Below are 15139 nucleotides of genomic sequence, written 5' to 3' on the forward strand. Positions count from 1 at the left end.
GTCTTTTCCTTCTGTATTTTCACAGATGTTTATGCATTTCTTTTTTCCCCTTGGGCAACATGTTACACTGATATTGCACTACCTGGAATTATTTGTGAAACTACTACTATTACTGAATGAAGATTCTCTGATAGTCAGTTAGCAGGGGAAACACAGCATTCATTTATACACCTGCTCTTGTCAGACTTAGTGAGGGCTACTTGTGGACAGTGAAGGGAAGAGCAGTTTTGACTGACATGGGTTGCCTTGTATCCTTCTGTAGAAAAACACTCCACCTGAATGCATCTCTTGCATTGTGAAATTGCTATGCAGGAACAGCCTAACAGCATGGTCTGCTTGCATCCATTCCTTCAAATAGTATTTCTAAAATACACATTACTAATTTAGCTCAGAAAAGCTCAAATATGCCCATCAAAATGTTAAAAATTAAACACTCTATTTTGAATATAGGCTACACTGTGCCAGGTTAGAGACATTATTTCAATATCCTTTATTTTGACCAAGCAGGTATTGAAACCAGTGTGATGTAATGGTTGGAGTATTGGATTGGGGCTTGGGAGATCCAGGTACTTGTCTCCATGTGGCCATGGAACTCATTGGATGGCTTTGGGCCAGTCACTGGCTAACCTACCTCAAAGGGCTATTCTGAGGATAAAATGGAGTAGAGGGGGATTATGTAAACTGCCTTATGTCCCTTGCAGGGAAAAGATGGGGTATACACATAATTAATACTACTGCTATTAATAGTAATAAAATTAGGGGTACACTAACCACAAAATTAGGTGTTTCAGACTCTAATAATTCAGAAAACAACTCAGGTCATCTCAGCCTGATTTAACTTAGGGGCCAAATCTTTCCTTCCTTCCTTCCTTCCTTCCTTCCTTCCTTCCTTCCTTCCTTCCTTCCTTGTGGAATTCTATGACAAGGTTTCAAAGTGGCTAGATGGAGGTGATATGGTGGATGTAGTTTAACTGGATTTCAGCAAGGCCTTCATGATATCCTTGTTGAGAAATTGAGGAGTTTTGGGAGAGACTGATGCACTCTCTGATGGATTAGGGCATGGCTGACAGACCAAAAGGAGAGGGTTACTATTAGTGGGGAATGATTGGGATGGTGAACAATGATCAGCAGGGTCCTCAATCTTTTCATCAATGACCTGGAGGAGGGGGTGACGAGTCTGCTGGTCAAATTTGCAGATGATACTAAAACAGGGGCGGTGGCTACAACTGACGAGCAGGTACTATGGATCCAAAAGGATCTGGACAGACTATGGAAGTGGGCAGGGGACAACAGGATGGTGTTCAATGCAAATAAGTGCAAGATCTTGCTTGGGGCATAGGAATGGGTGTGATAAATACAGGTTAGGGGACAAGTGGCTGGAGAGCAGCACTTGTGAAAAGGATCTTGGGGTGCTGGATGATTACAGGCTAAACATGAGCCAGCAGTGTCACATGTGCCAAGAGGGTGAATGCCATGCTTGGACGTATAGCCAGAAGTGTGGCTTCTAGATCAAGACAGGTATTATTGCCACTCTGAGTCTGGTGCACCTGCATATGGAGTATTGTGTTCAGTTCTGGGCCCCTCATTACAAGAAGGATATAGCAAGGTTGGAATCAATGCAGTGAAGGGCAACTAGGATGGTGTCTGGTTTGCAAGGTAAGCCATATAAGGAGAGACTGAGGGAGCTGGGTCTTTTCAGCCATGAGAGGGGACCTGTTAATGACACACAGGTATGTGAGGGGGTGCCACACAGAGGTGGGTCATTGCCTTTTTTCCTCTGCAGTGGAGGGTAGGACAGGTTCCAATGGAGCAAAGCTCAGGGAACCAAGATTTATGGTGGATGCCAGGAAGTACTTCCTGATGGTTAGGACCCCTAGGGTATGGAATGGGGTTCCATGGGAGGTGCTTGAAGCCCATTGGTAAGGGCATTTAAGGATAGGCTGGACACGTACAACATAGGCAAGCCATGAGCGAAGCCAGCTGGAGCCAGGGGTCAGACTGGATGACCTAGGAGACCCCTTATGATTCACTCTGTTTCTCTGTTCCTGTGTTTCACTTCCTCCCTCCCTTCCTTCATCTAAAGCTTTATAGATCCCATTGTCTGTCACTGTCTGTTTTGGTTTTCTTTCTGCTCAGCCATAAGAACTATGATAGGACAGCAGTGCATGAGTGCAGGGCATACTGTGGCAGAGCTGGATGGACTGGTTCATCCAGCTTTTTTCAAGCAAACCTCCCAAAACTGCTCTCTTTTAATGTTCTTGCCCCAGGGGATAAAAAGTGAACAAAGTAAATTGCATGCTGCAGCAGCCCTAAAACATTCAACATCTTTACCCCAAAGTGCTGTGCTTGGAGAATCCTGTGAAAGTCACTCATGGTGATTAGAAGCAAGAGCCATCATTCTGAAAGCTACACTCCATTCACTCCCTCCCCTCCTGTTTTGATACACTGAATACATAAAAAACTTATATAAAGTGTCTTTAAAAAAAATTGGTTGTGATTCCATGTCCCCTAAATCTCTAAATTGCTAACAGAGCTTTGAACAGGTTCACATTTTACTCAGCCTGGAAGATCCCCAGTTCTGTTCAGACATATCCTGAATCTTTCCAGATTTCCCTGACTTGACATTAGATATAGGAGTTGGCTGCATCTAATAGACATGCAATCCAAGACATAAATATCCAGAGTGATTTTGCTCACATATCCTGGAAGAAGCCATGAAAACAAGATATAGGATTAATAAGAATAAGAATTTGCTGGTAATATCTAATTTCATTCCAACCATGTAGGTATCCCAGTTGTGAGAATCACCTATTCACATGCACACACAAACACACAAGCCTACTCAGCCATACAATAGGCTACTGGCTGATTTCAGATGGTAGGAGAATGGGGTGGGCACTGGTGGCTGTTTTGGAGCAGACAAGCTGCTCCTTGCTCCTGACTGGTCCTCAGGTACTCATAGCACCACTAGTCTATCCAGTCTTGTGCTACATCCAGCAAAGGGATGGGGCAAATTAAACCCTGCTCACGAAGTTACAAAGCAGGGGAGTACTATTCCTTGTCATAAGAATAGTAAGGCAATAAAAGTTACAAAACAAACACGTTCATATAAGTGATTAAGTCAGACTACTCTGCAAGTTTACAAATAAAGTCTTACAACTTCCAGCATTTTTCGACAAGCGTCGAGTCGTATGACATTTTCTGTGTAAACATCCTTATAATTGCATTATATACTGTAAAAATCAGCAATTACAGGATTTGACAAGCAAGAGTTTAAAAATTTGCAGAACTTGTTGAATCTTTAGGATTCTCTCAGACAGATTACTGAGCAACTGGCTGCATTTGCCTTCTGGATGAGGCTGAAGGGTCATACAGGGGCTCCAGTCCAAGAGGACAAATTAGTGGTAAGCTAGAGAAAAGTCTGTGCATATAAATTTACTCTTTCTTCCTACCTCCTCATCCCCTTGTTTGATGCTTAATTTTAATGGGCAGGCTACAGATCACATGCAACCTATTTATACTGCTGAGCTGGATTTAAAATGCAATAATTGCGTAGGCTTTACCTACGTAAACCTGCAGTCCTTGTGAAGGTATGCAGCTCCCATGTCTGTCATTTGACTTTGGAATATCCAGTGACACCCCTCCCCCATTAAGACAAATGACAAGAAATCCAAAGAAAGGCACACATGACTAATAGCCTGGAGGCTGGAAACCAGGGATTGTATTCATGCAGCAACGTTGTCCCAGGCATAAAATCCTGTTGCTTTTTAAAATATATATTTTACATAAAAAGAATGCTAACTTTTTAGGAAAAGTCTCTGAATATAGATCTTTGATAGTTTTGCTGAGTTGTGAAGGCAAGGAGATGATGTATGAGCAGTATGTTGAACATCAAAGTACCATCAAGAAGGAAGGAAAGAAAGATGCCCTTCCTCCTAGAATTGACACTAAACTTTCACCTCAAGTAAAAAATAAAGTACAGATCCTCGAAGATCAAAACATCCAAATAAGTTTGAAAGAGTAAGAGACCTACTACATGTTATGCCAATTGCATATTATCTGGCTGACAGTTTATCCTAGTGTAAGCATGTGCAGTCCCAATTCCGTGTAGGACCACCATGCATTGGGAGGGAGGTTTAATCCTTTCTAATGCATGATTGTCCCAACCTCAATTGGAACCACATGTGCTTACACTGGAGTATATGAAAAGCTCAGCTTCAGCTATACAATATGCAGTTAGCATATGTGCAGTTTGTCTCTATGGTGACTAATTTCTTTGGGGCAAGTGGCCTCCTTTTTTGGGTTCATGCTGCAGTGTTTTAGACTGAGTTGGCTGAGTTAGGATACTTGTTTATTGATACTGTTACGAAAGGAGAATAGCTACATCAGCCAACTTTGAAAAAGTTAGTCCAGATGCATATGACATGGGATTTGTCTATCTTAGAATGCATGTGGGAAATCACTTGCTTAAAAACCTTTCTAAATGAAAAGCTAGCTTTCAACATGGCCAAGTTTTCAAGTATGAAAATGCCAAGGCTAGAGGTTGTACAGTGCTATATATGGACTGTATTAGCAAACTTGAACATTTATAGCTTGGAATGCCACTAAAAATGGCCTTCTCATGATGAATACATTTATCCTGGCAGAAATGTTTAGTGTGGGTTGTTCCATCTTACTTTGGATTTGTCTACCATTTTCCTCCCAGCAGCTGCCAGTGGGGCCATGGGCACTCAAGAACTTGTGGTTGCAGCTCCAATGGCTAAGGTGGCTAAGGCTGATGGAAGTCATTGCCAAAACATTTGGAGATCCTTAGTACTCTGTGAGAAGGTGTTAGTCATTCACAGAAGTAGTTCTAGCCGCTATAGCCAGGGCAGGGACCACACAGGGAGGCCATCCGTGACTGGAAATGCAATAGACCATATCCAGTGCTCCTGCTGCTGAAGTAATAGGAATGCCTGTTAACTCAGCAGAAGAGTAGTGATGACTAGCACAGTTAGAAATTAGATGATGCTACTGCTTCTGGAATGGGCCGTGTTAGGGGACCTCCCAAAGGATTTCTGGGGTTGTACTCATTCCCTAATACACTAGCAGCCATTCCCAGTGGTGGCTTCAAAGATTGTCTACACTGGATACAGCTTATATCTTCCATTTTATTCAGGTTGTGTACAATACTTATAAAACAGAAATGCAGTGTCAACAGAGAAAAACAGCCCCAGATATTTGACCAGCGAATTGGAGAAAGATTATGAAGGCTAATTTTATTTTATTTTAGTATTAGCTAGATTCAAGAAATAAAAACACATAGGAAAGACAGATATCTATGCCTCTGGCTCTCTTCAGCAGGTCTGGTCATCAGTATTATAGCTATGTCTGAAATATAGCAATGATTATAGAAGGAACGGTTCTATAAATTCCTTCTACAGTATTATGATCCTTGGTTACCCCTTTTTAAAAGTAACTCTGTGAGCCAAATTACTTTTCAGGTCTTATTTCTTTTTAGCCATAATAAAAATCTTCCCCTTTTTCTTTTAAATGCAGCAGGAAACTGGGTACAGAGATGAAGCAAAAACCAAGCCAATTGATGACGTAAGCTTGAGATCTTATTTTCAGTTCCAACTTAGTAAGGCAATTTATTAAGTTGCATGCTAAATTCATATTAATTAACAGTAGCAAAAACTAGGTAGAGTATGAACAATCATCAATTATTGCTATCATACGTAGGTGCATTATCACCATTTATTTTATTTTATTTATTTTATTAAAACATTTCTATGCCGCCCCTTGCCGAAGCCTCGGGGCGGCTCACAGCACAAAATAAAATTCAATAAAATACAAAAATAACAATATAAAATTAACAATATAAAATAAATAACAATATAAAAGAAGTCGCCCTGGCCAGATAAATAAGCAAATATTGTTAACAATTAAAATGACGCTTAAATAAAAAGGTCTTCGCCTGGCGCCGAAAAACAAATAACGACGGCGCCAGGCGGACCTCTCTGGGGAGCGCATTCCATAGATTGGGTGCCACCGCAGAGAAAGCCCTCCTCCGAGTACCTACCCTCCTAATTTCTTTCACGGAGGGTTCCCGGAGAAGGGCCTCTCCCACAGATCTCAAGGGGCGGCCGGGCATATATGGATGTAAGCGCTCCTTCAGGTAACCAGGACCCAAGCCATTTAGGGCTTTATAGGTCATCACCAACACCTTGAATTGGGCCTGGACTTCAATGGGAAGCCAGTGAAGCTGACGGAGAACTGGAGTCATGTGAACATAACGCCCAGTCCCCGTCAGCAGCCTGGCAGCTCTATTTTGAACCAATTGAAGTATCCAGACCGTCTTCAAGGGTAGCCCCACGTAAAGCGCGTTACAGAAGTCAAGGCGGGAAGTCACCAGTGCGTGTGTCACCGTCACCAGGCAGTCGTACTCCAGGTAGGGGCGCAGCTGATTAATCAGCCGAAGCTGAAGGAAAGCGCTCCTTGCCACCGCTGTCACCTGAGCTTCCAATGAAAGCACAGAACATATATACTTATCTCAGAAGTAAGCTGGACTGTGCTCAATGGACTCTTCCCAGGAAGGCACAAATGCCAGGGCCCTTGATACTGGTAATGCTTGACAGAAGTCCACATTGCATGAGTCTATCATTCTGTCCCCTTCCCCCTCCTCAGCTCCAGTTAGGATGGCATTTTTATTTTCAGAAATGCAATGATCTAGAATGCCTAATTCTGATGCACTCTGGGTACATCTCTATGGGTACTTGCCAGGTGTGGTGCCTTCTGGAAGCATGCTGTATCTTCCTGTCCTACCTAATCGAGAGCATGACAGAGTAAATGCTGCAATTATCCACTTTATGGACTTCTGACAGCATAAGATTAATCCATAAGCATGAGTTCTTTAAGAAACTGATTTTGTGTGAGGTGGTGAGGTGTACAGGCATGTGGCTGCTCAGTCAGAAGCAACTGGGCTTGTTGTAGAAGTTGATAGGTCATGCTCTCCATTGGATCCGGGGCTTCCTCTGGCTGCTCTTACCTGCTCTTATGCTGTGACTAGCAACCCCTTTTCCTCAAGGTTGGAATGGTGAATGTCGGCAGGTGTATGTCAGTAGCTGCTGTGTGAACTTGACTGTGGTTGGTGCTTCACCCACCTGACATGTTTTCAATGGACTTGCCTGTGCTTCCTCGCATCCACACATCTATTTTGCCTCCTCCCCTTGTCTTCTGAGTTCTCTTGTTCCCCTTCTGCATCTCAGTGTTTCACTTGGCTTCCTCTTTCTATCATTTTCATGGCTCCTTCTGTTTCCTTGGAATCTTCTGAAAGAGCCAGAAATGCCTTCGCCTTCTTAGCACTGCCTTTGGTACAATTTACCCTTTGTTATTTTCCTGGTGTTTCCTCCAGCCATTCTTCCAAGGTTTCTTCACTCCTGAGCCTTCATCTCCTGCGGATCCAGTATTCAGCTATTTCTCTTCTTGTTCTGCCAAGCCTCTTTTTCTCTCCCAAAGTCTTCTGTCAATTTAAAAAGTCCTTGTCTTAATTCCCTTTTCTTGGCAGAAGGGGCCACCCTGTGGCTTGTTTCTGTTGCTGGGCAACTGGGAGAACATGGGGGGATCAGAGAGGAAAACCTCAGTGGTTCCTCACACTAGTCTCATAAAAAGCCTATCACTGCCTGTTCATGTCCCACAAGTCCCATGAACCCTTGTCATTGGCCATACTGGCTGAGATAACATTCAAACATTTGGAGGGCCCAAGTTTCCTACCTGTGGTTTAAATAAGTTGAAAGTCTTCTAGCTGTTTAATTTAATTCATGGATATGTATCACTGCTGCTAGTGTAATTTGTATTTTCCATAGGAGTCTTAATACTTAATATAGCACATTCTTCTAAAATACATGACAATTAGTGTCTCTTCTACCACATCTTCCCCCTAGGTCTATCTTCTATATATTTTGAGAAGGTTTTAGTGTGGGATCTATCACTGCTTGTCTGCTGAGTTGCTGCCTGCCACATGACCCAACAACCACCAACACTGCATGCCAGCAAACATCAGGTATACAGGCCACAAAGATATCCCCTGTCTCAGCCATCCATGAAACAGCTGCTGATAGGTGCCTGAGGTTGTCAAGGGCTGTTTAAGTCTCTCCTCGCCATTTAAAGCAGGGTGCACTGTGGCAGCTTGCTGCAGAACCATCCTGCCTAGAGCTCTTGAGCAGCATGTTGCAGCACCAAAACCTCTTCTTGCAAGGGGCGAATCCAGGGAGTTTCCTCTTCCGCTGCCTTAAGGCAATGCAGCCATTTGCTTCATTGCTGCTGAGATGTCTACTGCATAGTAAATGCAGGACAGACCAGTTATAGTATGACTCAAGAGACTGAAAGGGGACAAAGCTTCCAAATGAAGGCAAGCAGTTCCTAATGTAATTAGCTTCTGATTAGCTACCACAGGGCACAGTCAGTATTCCCTAAAAATTATCACCTTGTAATCATGGGTACCAAAAGCCTGAAGCACCTTGTTGCCCAGAAGCAACATGTAACCTAATGAATTTGACATTTTAAAAGAAGCTGATTATGGTACATGACATTTCTCATGTGGGAAAATGGAAGTGACGTGTCCCATGTTGAGATGTAAAACTATTCATAGCTTACCTCACAAGGGGAGCAGAGCAATCTTTCTATGCTTCATTAAAGATGCTTGCGGTCAAAGAACACCTACAAGTAGCAATCTGTTATGAGGGAAAGTGAGATACTAGGAAGCTTCTTTTGAAGAACAAGCAATAGATTATGGAAAAGACATCTAAGAGATATTTTGAGGGTGGTATGACAGAGAATATGGATTAGCAAAACTCAGTGCAAATTAGCAAAACTCAGGCTCGTGTAGCTTCTCTGAATTCCACATTGAAACTTATTTGATGCATGTCCTTATCAGGTTACAAGGTTTGGGTTTTTAAAAGCATCTGTTTCTTTCAGGTCTAATCTATTTTAATGCTTCTCTGCCCATTGTATCTGGGCATAGATGTTGAATTGTCCATTGTTGTTATGTTCCATTAACTTGTCTCTGACAAATGGCAACCCTGTGAATGAATGCCTGCTAAAATGTCTTGTCCTTCACATCCCTAGTCAGCACTTTTAAACTCAAGGCCATGACATCCTTTATGGAATCAATCCATCTCATAGTTGGTCTTCCTCTTCTTCTGCCTTCCACTTTCCATACCATGATTGTCTCCCCCTGTGAGTTTTCTCTTCTTATGATGTGCCCAAATTACAACAGCCTCAGTTTTATTATTTTTACTTCCAGGGAAAGCTCTGGCTCAATTTGATCTAGGACTCACTTGTTTGTCTTTCTGTCAGTCCAGGGTATTTACAAAGCTCTCCTCCAGCACTTTCAAAGGCCTCTTTTTTTTCCTTGTCATCTTTCTTCACTGTCCAGCTTTCACACCTATACATAGTGATTGGGAGCCATACAGAGTAATTGGGAATACAAGAATGTAGATGATCTCATCTATGTCTCCAATAACACATCCTTACATCTAATGATCTTTCCTAGTCCTGTCATAGCTGCCCTAACTCTGTCATCTACTAATTTCTTGGCTATAGTCTTCTTTTAAATTGATGATTGAGCCAAGGTTTGGGAAATATTTCACAGTTCATGAAATTTGTTTTTCTTAATTGTTGACAGTAAAGCTGAGCAATTCTTCTCTGGTCATGCTTTTTGTTTTCTTAAAGTTCAACTGCTGTCCTGCTTTTGCATTTTCTTCTTTCACTTGCCTCAAGAGTTAATTTATCACTGCTTTCTGTCAGAAATATTGTATCATCTGTATATCTTAAATTATTGATTTATCTTCCAAGTGATTTTCATTCCTTTCTTTGATCCTAATACAGTTTTCTTTATGGACTGCGTACAGAGTGAATAGAATACACCCTTGTCTAGGCCTTAGGATATAGGAAATCATTCTGATTATCCACGTGCTGTTCCAACCATGGCTTCTTGTCCATGATACAGGTTATGCAAGGGGATAATCAAGTGCTGAGGCACACCATTTCTTTCAGGACAACCCGAGCTCTTCATGATCCACTTAGTCAATGGTTTTCCTATAGAGCATAATCTGATCTTCTGAACTTCCATGGTATGCTGCAGTAGCCAGCATATATTTGTGATATAATCTCAAATGCGTCTCCATTTCTGGGAACCAGACTGAACGCCAGCAATTTCTTGTTCCATATAGAGTAAACTTCCTTATTGTAACACCTTTGCTTGCATGGGAAATAAGTGCAATGGTAAATGGTTGCTGCACTCCTTAGCATCTGCTTCTTGGGAACTGGAAGGTATATTGAATCTCTCCATTGTATTGTTTTCCATATTTGTTGACATATTTTTGTTGGATCTAGACTGACTGAAATTCTGCAGCTTGCAAGAGTTGCATTGATGCCCTCTCTACTCTGGGTGCTTTAGTCCTTAGACATGCTTTCAGAAAAGTTTTCACTTAACTTTCTATTACTGCACAATTTTTATAGGATTCCTCTTTGATTGAGTCTGTCATCTTTTTTATCTCTTCTGTATACTTCTTTCATATATTATTTTTACTTTATCTTTGTTTTATTCTGGTCAGATAGCATGTTCCCCTGTTGGTGGTTCAGCATTCCTAATCTAGCTTTGAATTGCCTTTGATTTCTTCGATCTTCTGGAAAAGGTTTCTTGTTTTTCCCTTTTTGTTGTTCTCTTCCATTTCATTGCACTAGCCATTGTACTGGCTTTTTCTGCCTCTATGTGATAGTCATTAAGAAGTTGTAATAAGGATTCTGACCCTATTTCCTTCACTTCTCTATTTGTTTCTCTCCTGGCCTAAACAATTGTGTTTGTTCTGTTAGCCACCTAGCCTTTTTTCTTTCTTTTTGCTACAGGAATTGTATTTTTGCATCCATTCCTGATAATGCCTCTGGTTTCAGTTTACAGTTTTTATAGTCCATGGTCAATTGACTTCAGTAATACAGGCATGTTCTGTATGTGCACTTTAAGTTCCTCAGGAATGTTAGTGAAGTTGTAATTTGAAACTGAAATTCTGTTAATGATTTTTTTCAGCTTTATGGTCATTTTTATATTAAAACTTAATTGTCATTGCCACAATATGTTCCTATTCTTGGTTTGGCAGTCAGAATATAGATTCTCCATCTTCTGCATCCAATCATTTCCATCTTCTGCATCCAATCAATCATTTCCATTTTTCATCCAATCATATTGCCCATCTTGTGATGTCCATGTGTACATGTGTCTGTCTGGTTGTTCAGACTATGAATTTGCAATAAACCAGTTGCTGTTTTCACAAAATTCTATGAGTTGTTCTTCTGTTTCTTTTCTTATCACTTGTCCAGAATCTCCCACAGCATTGATTCTGCTTTGTTTTCTATTTTTATGCCCCAGTCACCTATAATGAAAAGCATGTCTTGTTTTGGTGCGTTATCAGTTCCTCTTGGATGATTACATAAAAGTTCAATTACTCCTTAAGCATCTGTTGTTGGAACATAGATTTAATTATGGTTATGTTGATAGGTTTTCCACAAATTCTGATTGATAATATTTGGTCAGATTTTGCATGGTTGTCTCTCACTGTCTGTGCTACATCTGACTCTGAGCATGTCATTTCTGGACAAATGATACTTTGTTTTATCTGACTGAAAACCTCCCATTCTAGTTCACTTTCACTCACACCAAGTACTGCAATATTTAACAATTGCATTTCTTGCTTTGTCACTATTTTGCCTTGATTTATACTTCACACATTCCATGTCCCAACTAAACATGCTGTGCAGCTGCAGACTTTCCTTTGTCAGCCATTAGATTTCCTGTTGGCTTTGATCTAACTGTGCCCATTCATGTTTGTCCAGTAATTGATTGCCTTTTGACCCGGAAGTCTAATCTTCTAGCAATATCTCTTGATATGATTTTTAAGGTAAGAAATTTTAGAAATGGTTTACCATTGCCTTTTGCAGAAGTTTATCTGCTCTTATTACCATTAAATTACCTATATTTGCTGATGTTATTGTTACTAAGGTGAATGCATTTTAATCTGGTGTCTGAAGTTTGACTAGTCCACCTTCTGTGATTCTGCTAGGAGTCCACCCTATTGAACCATTCTTTCCATCTGGCGACATTGCTCTTGAAGTCTGTGACACATTGAACCTCTCCCACTGCATGAAGCTTTGCATGCACGAGGGAGTAAATTGTGTTTCAATTTCTTCTTCTTCAGTCAGCTTTTGTTACTTGTCTGTTCCTGGTGGTATGGGATGGTAAATTACTATCTTCTTCAATTCCCCCCACTATTTTGTTTTAGGAAAAGGAAAGACAACACCAATAATGAGAGTACAAAACAAATAAATACTCCACCCTGTCAGGTTAAAAAATGGATCGAAGAAAGGCAATTCAGTGACAATTCAGTAATAATCACCCATGCATCTTGATGGAAGAAATAATAAATGAGCTGAACTTACAAATTACAAACTTGCGATTAACATTAGAAGGGATTTTTGCTGAAAGGTACTTACTTATGAGAAAACACTATAGTAGGATTGTGACCATGTGGAAAGGCATTCATGGATAACATAATTTCCTATGAAATGACATGAGTTCTGTTTTAACTTTTCTTCCAGCTTATTGCAAGAAAGCAATGCCTCAGCAGTTGTAAAATGTATCTAATGCAAAAGAAAATTGAAAGAGCTAAAATATAGTGGGGAAAGAATTTGCAGTGCACTTTTAAAAAGGTATGATTTGTTCTACTTTAAAGACATTAATTTTCTTAGCCATTGAGAGGCAGCATGCCCATTGACTAGGCTCTGAGACATGTAAGGCGTATAGGACTTCCAAATGCCTATTTAGTCATGGAGTCATTAGGTGGCCTTGGGCAAGTAATTCTATCTCATGCCCAATTTCCCACCTGCAACATGGGATTCAGACACCAGCCTTAGAATGTTGTTTTAAAAGGGAGAAATGGGCACTCAAGCATTTGCATATGAGAAGTAATAGTAATGAGAAATGTCAAAATAAAGACTGTACAGTGGAGAAAGCCTAGAAATGCCAAATGGCTAGCTTTGCACAATGATTGCCATTTCATATGTGTCCTCAGGTGATCTTTCCTCATGTTCCATGCTTTTAATGTTGTACAAAGATTTTAACATAGAAGGAAAGCAGTATATGTTGAATTCCAGGCTTATTTGAATGCTCATGGCTCCGTTACTTTAGTGTTTTGGTTTCTTCTCATTATGTATTTACCTTGGGAAATGCGAAACTCATTCCTGGAATGAGAAAGGAAGAAATGTTTATGAGTGGCAGAAGAGGGGAGAAACAGCCTTGAGGGAGCAGCTGCATCTCCTGAATATTTCCCCTTATAATATCCACTCCCCCAGAATGTCACTTTCTTTTGCATCATCCTCGGGTAAAGATTGTTGTAAAAGCTTTATATAACTTAAAGCTGCTCACTTTATGTGCATCTTCTCTTTGTGCACAACCTCAATGGCAAAATGATGCTGGCTTTGAGAATAGCACACATCTGGGCTTAAAACAGAAGCCCTCTGCACAAAATCTCAAGTATGCATTTCATGCTTGAAAAGAAAGCAGGATGCACCAGTTGGCCATATCCCTGGTGTTAACATAGCATTCTGGCCATATGCCTGATGTCTGCATATTGAACTGAACTTACTAAAGTGCCCCCTATATGCATAGAGGCACACTGGGATTTCTTTGTGGTAGGGAGCGCCAGCCAGGCATGGTGCTGGGTTTCATGGAAGTACCTATATGTATACACCTGCATGCACGTGTACACATATAGGTGCATGAGCATGTGGGTACACGTAAGTATAGATTTATTTTACACATGTTCAGTGGAACTCAGAGACATCAGAGAGCATGGCTAAAGGGGAGCATAGATGCTGGGGTGCATCAGGAAGGCATGGACTACTACCTGGTCACTTCAAATATAAAGGATAGTATGCCACACTCTCCTTGCACTTCTGCTGTCTGGGTTGGGTCAGCAAGGCCTGCTACTGGTGCAAATGGGAACTAGCACTTCCTAGACCAAACCTGGAAACAAGCTGAAACACTAGTTCTTGTTTTTATTTTGTTTTAGCATTTATAAGCTGCCCAGAGAACCTTTGGGTTATGGGGAAGCATACAAATGGTATTAAATAACTAATGGGACAGAATTAATTTCTGTGAACTCCACTAACATGTTCCATTCTAGAAATAAGAACTATGGCTCATTTGTGTTTGTGTTAAAAAGCACTAACTTCCCATTGCACCAGTAGTGGACCCTCTAGCAGACAGACAGCCTTGGACAATGCCATAGAATTAAGTAATAAACCACTTGCAGGACTGAACATGTCAGAATACATGTGTAAATTTCATATTTGGAAAGTCCTGCACATTGAAATCATGTTGTGCATGGGACATTAGCACATTATGGGATACAGTATTTAGCAGCATACTTGCTAGTGTCTGTGTGTGTTTGCATCTTGCATTTTCTTTTGTTTTGATGTGAGGTTACAGTAAAATATGATTCCAAGTGTACAATTTAAAATGATACATCTCTCTGAGGACTGTAATGCATGTTCTTCCTGAATATTTTAAAATCAGCTTTCTGTCTGAATATCAAATATATTTATTTGATGATGTTTTGTTTTATAAAGTAAATGGGATAAAAAAGGTTCCCATGTTTGTAAAAATGGGTCATGAACTTTGGAAGGATGTGTGGTCCAGCATTTAGAAAGGAGACATGAGCCAATTCCACTTTGACTCCTTCTATGAAGCACAGGGCTATATATTTCTGAAAAGCTTAGCAGAGCAGATGCTTGATGTCTTTCCTTAACTTTAGATTACCTTTTAAAAGAAATATGCTGCCATTTGGAACCAAAGATTTGTATCATTTCATCTAGCAAATGCCCTGAATTGCCATTGAATTACTTGGTAGATTGAGAATAAATGGATAGTGAATCTAAGAATATAATACTTTTCATTCTTGGTGAAACATTATTTACTAATTAAATTGTTATTTTATCATCTGGCAGCTCACAGTGTTAGAAAGAGTACAATTCATCTCTAGTCTGGCAATTTCAGTTTCATTTTGAGTGGACTCTTTCTATGGACAAAAAAAATCTAAAAAGAAAC

Source organism: Varanus komodoensis, unplaced genomic scaffold (assembly GCF_004798865.1).
Source record: "Varanus komodoensis strain SLA01 unplaced genomic scaffold, ASM479886v1 scaffold14_1, whole genome shotgun sequence".
Classification (NCBI taxonomy): Eukaryota; Metazoa; Chordata; class Lepidosauria; order Squamata; family Varanidae; genus Varanus; species Varanus komodoensis.